Consider the following 5,713-nt stretch of genomic DNA (forward strand, 5'->3'; position numbering starts at 1 on the left):
ATGAAGAGAAGTGTAGGTTCCATGGTACGCCCTGGAGTGCAAGTGCCAGAGCCTAGCCTCCTCAGTGGCTCAGACGGAGCAGTGGAGAGCACAACCAGGTACACATGGAGGATATGGCAGTCTATGGGAACCTGCAGAGGATACCTTGCAGCACAACAGAGGGCAAATTGAATCAATCAGCTACCCCAGCCATATGTTGGCAGTGAAAGATTGGGCAAATGGAGATGCTAAGATGGACTATATCAATCAGTGGATCCTGCAGTGACTTCATTGTGCTTAGAATGGAGAGATTGGTGCGTGGCGCCATGGCACAGCAGGTAAGGTCCTCACCTTGAGCACTCTGGGATCCCATATGGTCACCGGTTGTAATCCAGGTAGCCCGCTTCCCATCCAGCTCCCTGCTTGTAGCCTGGGAAAGCAGTCAAGGACTGCCCAAAGCATTGGGACCCTGCACCCATGTGGGAGACCTGGAAGAGCTCCTGGCTCCCCGCATCAGATTGGTGCAGTACCGGCCATTGCGGTCACTTAGGGAGTGAATCATTTCACAGAAGATCTTCCTCTTTGTCTCTCTTCCTCTCTGTATAACCGGCTTTCTGACAAAAAAATAAAATAATAAAAAAGAAATAAATATTTTAAAAAATAAAAATGAACGGCTTGATTGGCAGCAATTCATAACTGTTGAACTGTCAAAACCACTTGAGCAGGACCCTTGGAGCATGCTCAGTGTTGAAGACCAGGATGGGTAGGAGGCTGATGGGGCTTCTCCCTTTATCCCCCTCTTTACCCCAGATACAGAAAAAAAGAGAACATGGAAATAATAGTCTTCCCCACTTTCCTGTAGCCTTTGAACCTGTATGCCCTAATTAACCATGCAAAGATTGTGAAAAAAAATATATATGAGAGACATATCCTTGCGGCTGCCATGTGATCAGGCAGTGCGCTGACCGGCTCAGCTGCACGGCTCTGTCTGGGACCTCCCTTTGCAACCTGTGAGGGGCCGTCCCGGAGATCCTGCGCCAAAGGCTGCTCAAATATCAGGGTAGCCCCCAAACAGACACTCTCAGATTCCACAGCCGGGGGCCCTGTGTAGACCTGGAGCAGACACCCCCTCCTTCCCTTCATGATTCGATTGTAGCACAGTGGCGATGGATGATGAGGATGGGAGATGCTTACTGGACGTGATTTGTGACCCCCAGGCCCTCAATGACTTTCTACACGGATTCGAAAAGCTCAACAGTGATGACCTCCTGGACAATGCCAGCGAGGTCCAGGGTGCCTTCTATGAAGGCCCGGGCTGCACGTGCAGGAAGCTTCCAGTAACCATCTGAACCCAGAGCCCAGGCAGCTGGCCCCCAGCGTACACTTGGACTTCCCAGAAGATGACATCCTGGGCTCGCCAGCCACCGGAGGTGGGGCGGCAGGCAGTGGGGGTGCCGAACAGCCCTGGGACATCCTTCAGCAAAGCCTGCAGGAAGCCCACATCACCGAGCAGACCCTCGAGGTCGAGGCCATGGCTGAGCTGGACCTGGGCCTCTTCCAGCTACCCATCCTGCAGCCAGCAGACGCTGGAGCCGACCCTGTCGGGACTGCGGGTTTTACTGCAATGGCCACAGGACCCAGGTGCTCTTCCCTGGCAGCTCTGACCTGCTGGGGCTGCAGGCCCACCCACCGTGCTGATGCACCAGGCTCTGGTGAAACCCCAGGATGTGGTCAACAAGGCCCTCAGTGTGCAGCCCATGTACCTGGGCAATGTGACCCTACAGCCCATTCTGGGCCTCCAGGGCCTGCCCATTGCCAGCCCTGGGGGTGCCACAGTGGCCAAACTCCACCTGGCACCCATCTAGGTGGTCGGCCAGCCTGTCATGGCACTGAACCCACCTACCCCATGAAACTGGCCTCTGCTGGCTTCTCCCTACAAGGGGCTGGCCTGGTCATCCAGAAGAACCTCCCAGCTGCCATGGCCACCACGCTCAATGGGAACTTGGTATTCGCCAATGCTGGGGCAATCAGGCCACAACTAGTGGGGCAAATTCAGAACAGCCACTGGAGGTGGCTCTGGACCTTGGCATGGCACCACTGGTCCCAGTGCCCAATGTGATTCTGCACAGCCACTGGAGGTGGCTCTAGGCCTCAGCATGGCACCACTGGTCCCAGCGCCCAATGTGATCCTGCACCGTACGCCCATGCCCATCCAGACCAAGTCAGCAGGGGTGCTGCCCCCAAGCTGTACCAACTGACGCCTAAGCCCTTTGCACCCGCCTGTGCCACACTCACCATCCAGGGTGAGCCAGGCTCACTTACAACACAGCCCAAGGCACCACAGTACCTGACCTTCATGGCAGCTGGCAAGGCTGGCCAGAACGTGGTGCTGTCAGGCTTCCTCGTGCCTGCCCTGCAGGCCAGCCTCTTCAAGCAGCCACTGGCCACTGCAACTGGGGCGGCGCCACCGCAGCCTCCGGGTGCCCTGAGCAAGCCCATGAGCATGCACCTGCTGAACCAGGGCAGCAGTATCATCATCCCTGCCCAGCACAAGCTGTACACCCAGAACCAGTTTGTGCTGCTAGGCGCCTCCATCGTCCAACCCACAACCATTCTCCGCCCTGCCAGCCAATGTGGACGGCCAGATCCTGGCTGCTGCGGCCCCTCATGCAAGCAGACAGCTCATCGCCAACCCCATCCTCACAACCAGAACTTGGCGACTAAATGAGCCTGGGCACTATGCTGGTCCCACCATCGGGTGCACACAGCAGTGCCACACACATCCTCTCCGCTGCGCCCATCCAGGTGCGCCAGCCCACGCTCTTCCAGATGCCTGTGTTGCTGCCGGCAGGCAGCCTGCCCACACAGGCCAGCCTACAGCTGCGGGCCCCATCACCACCACAGTCCTGCAGGGTATCACCCTGCCTCCCAGTGCCAAGGCCATGCTCAACTCCTCCCCCCGCCAATCCCCATGGGCTGGTGCAGCAAGCAGCTCTTCCCGCTGCTATGGTGGCTGCCTCCTCCACCACTACCACCAGGGAGGTGTGCTCACCATGCAGCTCACCCCACCAGCACCCCCTGCAGAAGCACACTGGGCCTCCTGCAGGCTCAGATACAGAAGTCCCTCCAGACCACTGCCCCACCTCAGGTCAGCACCCCACAGCCCAACCCAGGCCTGGCATCCAGCCTGGAGAAGATGGTCCTTGGGCAGCCACCGCCCACAGCTATCACGGCCATCCTCACTCAGGACTCCCCACAGATGTTCCTGCCCCAGATAATGGAAGCCATTCCACTGAAGGGCCCAGGTTCTTCCTCGACCCCCTCGCTAGCTCACCAGGCCCCACTAGAAGACAGCCCCTACCTGCCCAAACCACATCCAGCTGTGCCGCCCTCCTGCCCCTCTCCCAGCCCCACTCTCATCACCTTTCCCAGCCCCAGAGCCTGTCCCATCTCTCCTCGGAACCCATCCTGCACCTCTGTCCCCCACCCCAGGCCCCACCCACCCTGCCAGGCATTTTTGTTATCCAGAACACACTAGGCATCCCCCAGGTGGCCAGTACCCCAGCCTCCATCATCCCCGGCCCCCTGCCTCCTCTGCCAGCTGAGGGGTCACTGCCTCCTGACCCCCACCCCACGGCGGCCTCCACTGTAGCTTCCTCTGAGATGTCCACCAGGGTGCCTGGCCCCATGCCATCTGATTTCCAGCTTCAGTTCCCGGCTGGCCAGGGACCCCATAAGGCCCCCACACCCCCGCCACACCTCCCCCTGGTCCCCGAGCCTGTGGTGCCCCTGCCACCGCCCCCACGGACCTTCCAGATGGTGGCCGGAAGCCCCAGCCAAATGCCCTGCTGGAGAGATTCCACCAGGTTTCTTCTGGAATCCTCCTCCAGCACAAGGCGGGGGGGTGGGGGGGGGCTCTGCTGCCACCCCACAGGCCCTGGCCAGCCCCACGACCTTAATGCTGGTCAGCGGCCAGGCCCCTTCCAGAACCCCCACCGCCCCGAGCCATGCCCTTGCCCCTGCACCCATGGCCAACACAGGCCTCCCTCCTCTGCTCCCCGCCAAAAGCAAAGCTTTTGCCTGCAGCATCCCAGCCCCGAGTGTGACCAAGGACCCTGTACCTTAACTGCAGCTGAAGAAGGCCCCTACACTGCAACCCAGCAAGGAGGCCTGTTTCCTGGAGCATTTGCACAAACACCAAGGCTCCATGCTGCACCCCGACTGTAAGACCGCCTCCCCTCCCTGCAGTGCCTGCTGCCCTACCACTTGTACCAGGGCGCCCTCTCCTCCCCCAGCAACTACCACAAGGTGGATGAGGAAGTTGAGGCAGTCTCCACCCAGCTACTGAAACGCACCCAGGCCATGCTCATTAAGTACCGACTCTTGCCCCTGGAGGAGTCTCACCCCTCAGCGAAGATGCTCATGATTGACCGAACGTTCATTCAGGAGGAAAACACCACCCCTGTCTTGGATAAACAGCTGGCAAAGGAGAAACCCAATGAGTACGTGTCTTCCTCACGCTCTCGGCCTCACGCTCTCGGCCTCCCGCTCCCCGCCTCTTCCGATGGGCATCGGCTGTCCAGCCACGGATCTGGGACGTCCTCCTCCACCGCCTCTGCCCCACCGCCGTCACACCTGCTCACCAAGCTTGTGATATGGCATGGCGGGGCTGGTGGATCTCTGTCTGTGACCTGGGCACAGGCGTCCTCCTCCCTGTCCTCCCCCTTGTCGTCCACTGCCTCCTCCGTGTACGCCAATGAGGATAGCCCCATGCGCTTCCGCAACTGCCCACCCATCAAGACCTAGGAGGCGTGGAGCCGCATTGGTCTCAAGCTCAAGATCAGACAGAAGGGCAGGCTCATCAAGGTGGTGCACAACAAGGCGCTGGACCCCGTGCACCAGCCGTCCCTTGTGCCCCATAACGCAGCACCCCCGCAGCGCCCACCCCCGCCACCACCCCAGGCCGGCCAGATGAACAGCATCGTGGACAACAAGCCACCACTGTGCTACCCGCCACTCACAAGCTCCACAGGCCCGCGCCAACTGGGCCACGCCTGCCACTATGCAAGAGCTACCCGGAGCATGCGGCCACCGCGCCACGCCCCTGCCCGCCAAGGTGGACAAGGCCAAAAGCGGCCTCATCCATGAGCTGGCGGCCGTGGAGGACGAGCTGTAGCAGCAGCTACTTAAGGGCACCACCCCGCCGCCTGAGCCCAACCACGCAGCTGCCCATGCCCAGGGTGGGGATGCCGGCTGGGAGGCCCCCACAATGCCACCCGCTAAGTGGCACAAGTCCCAGTCCGCAGACATGGACCAGGCCAGCTTCTCGAGTGACAGTCCGCAAGAAGACACTCTCAAGGAGCACTTGCAAAGTGCCATCGACAGCATCCTGAACCTGCAGCAGGTGCCGGGGGCTGGCCACACGGTGCGCAAGCACCTGCTGCCTCCATGCACCCCTGCACCGACCCGACGCCTACCCATCCTCCAGTTTCAAAGGTGGCCTGGGCCACCAGGACATTGAACAGATAACAGCGGGAGGCCGGGACAGCCCATCCAGTGACTGAGTTATTGCAGTCATCCAGGGCCATCTGGCGGATATGCAGGAGTGGGGCGCGTGCCTGGGGAGGGGGACAGAGGGTGATGGCCCCTCCTTCCCTCCCTCCTCGCAGCCCACGTGTCCATGCCCACCACAGCTCACACTTGCACGGGGCCAGCAGGAGGGCACCCACAGCAG

The 5,713-nt window shown here is 60.5% G+C and overlaps 1 pseudogene; it reads left to right on the forward strand.

Moving 5' to 3' along the window:
• The first annotated feature begins 1,145 nt into the window (after window positions 1–1,145).
• Window positions 1,146–5,404, forward strand: LOC121148609 (annotated as a pseudogene).
• Window positions 5,405–5,713: the final 309 nt, after the last annotated feature.

The sequence above is a fragment of the Ochotona curzoniae genome, unplaced genomic scaffold (assembly GCF_017591425.1).
Source record: "Ochotona curzoniae isolate NIBS_2020 unplaced genomic scaffold, NIBS_Ocur_1.0 contig_1646, whole genome shotgun sequence".
NCBI classification, from domain to species: Eukaryota; Metazoa; Chordata; class Mammalia; order Lagomorpha; family Ochotonidae; genus Ochotona; species Ochotona curzoniae.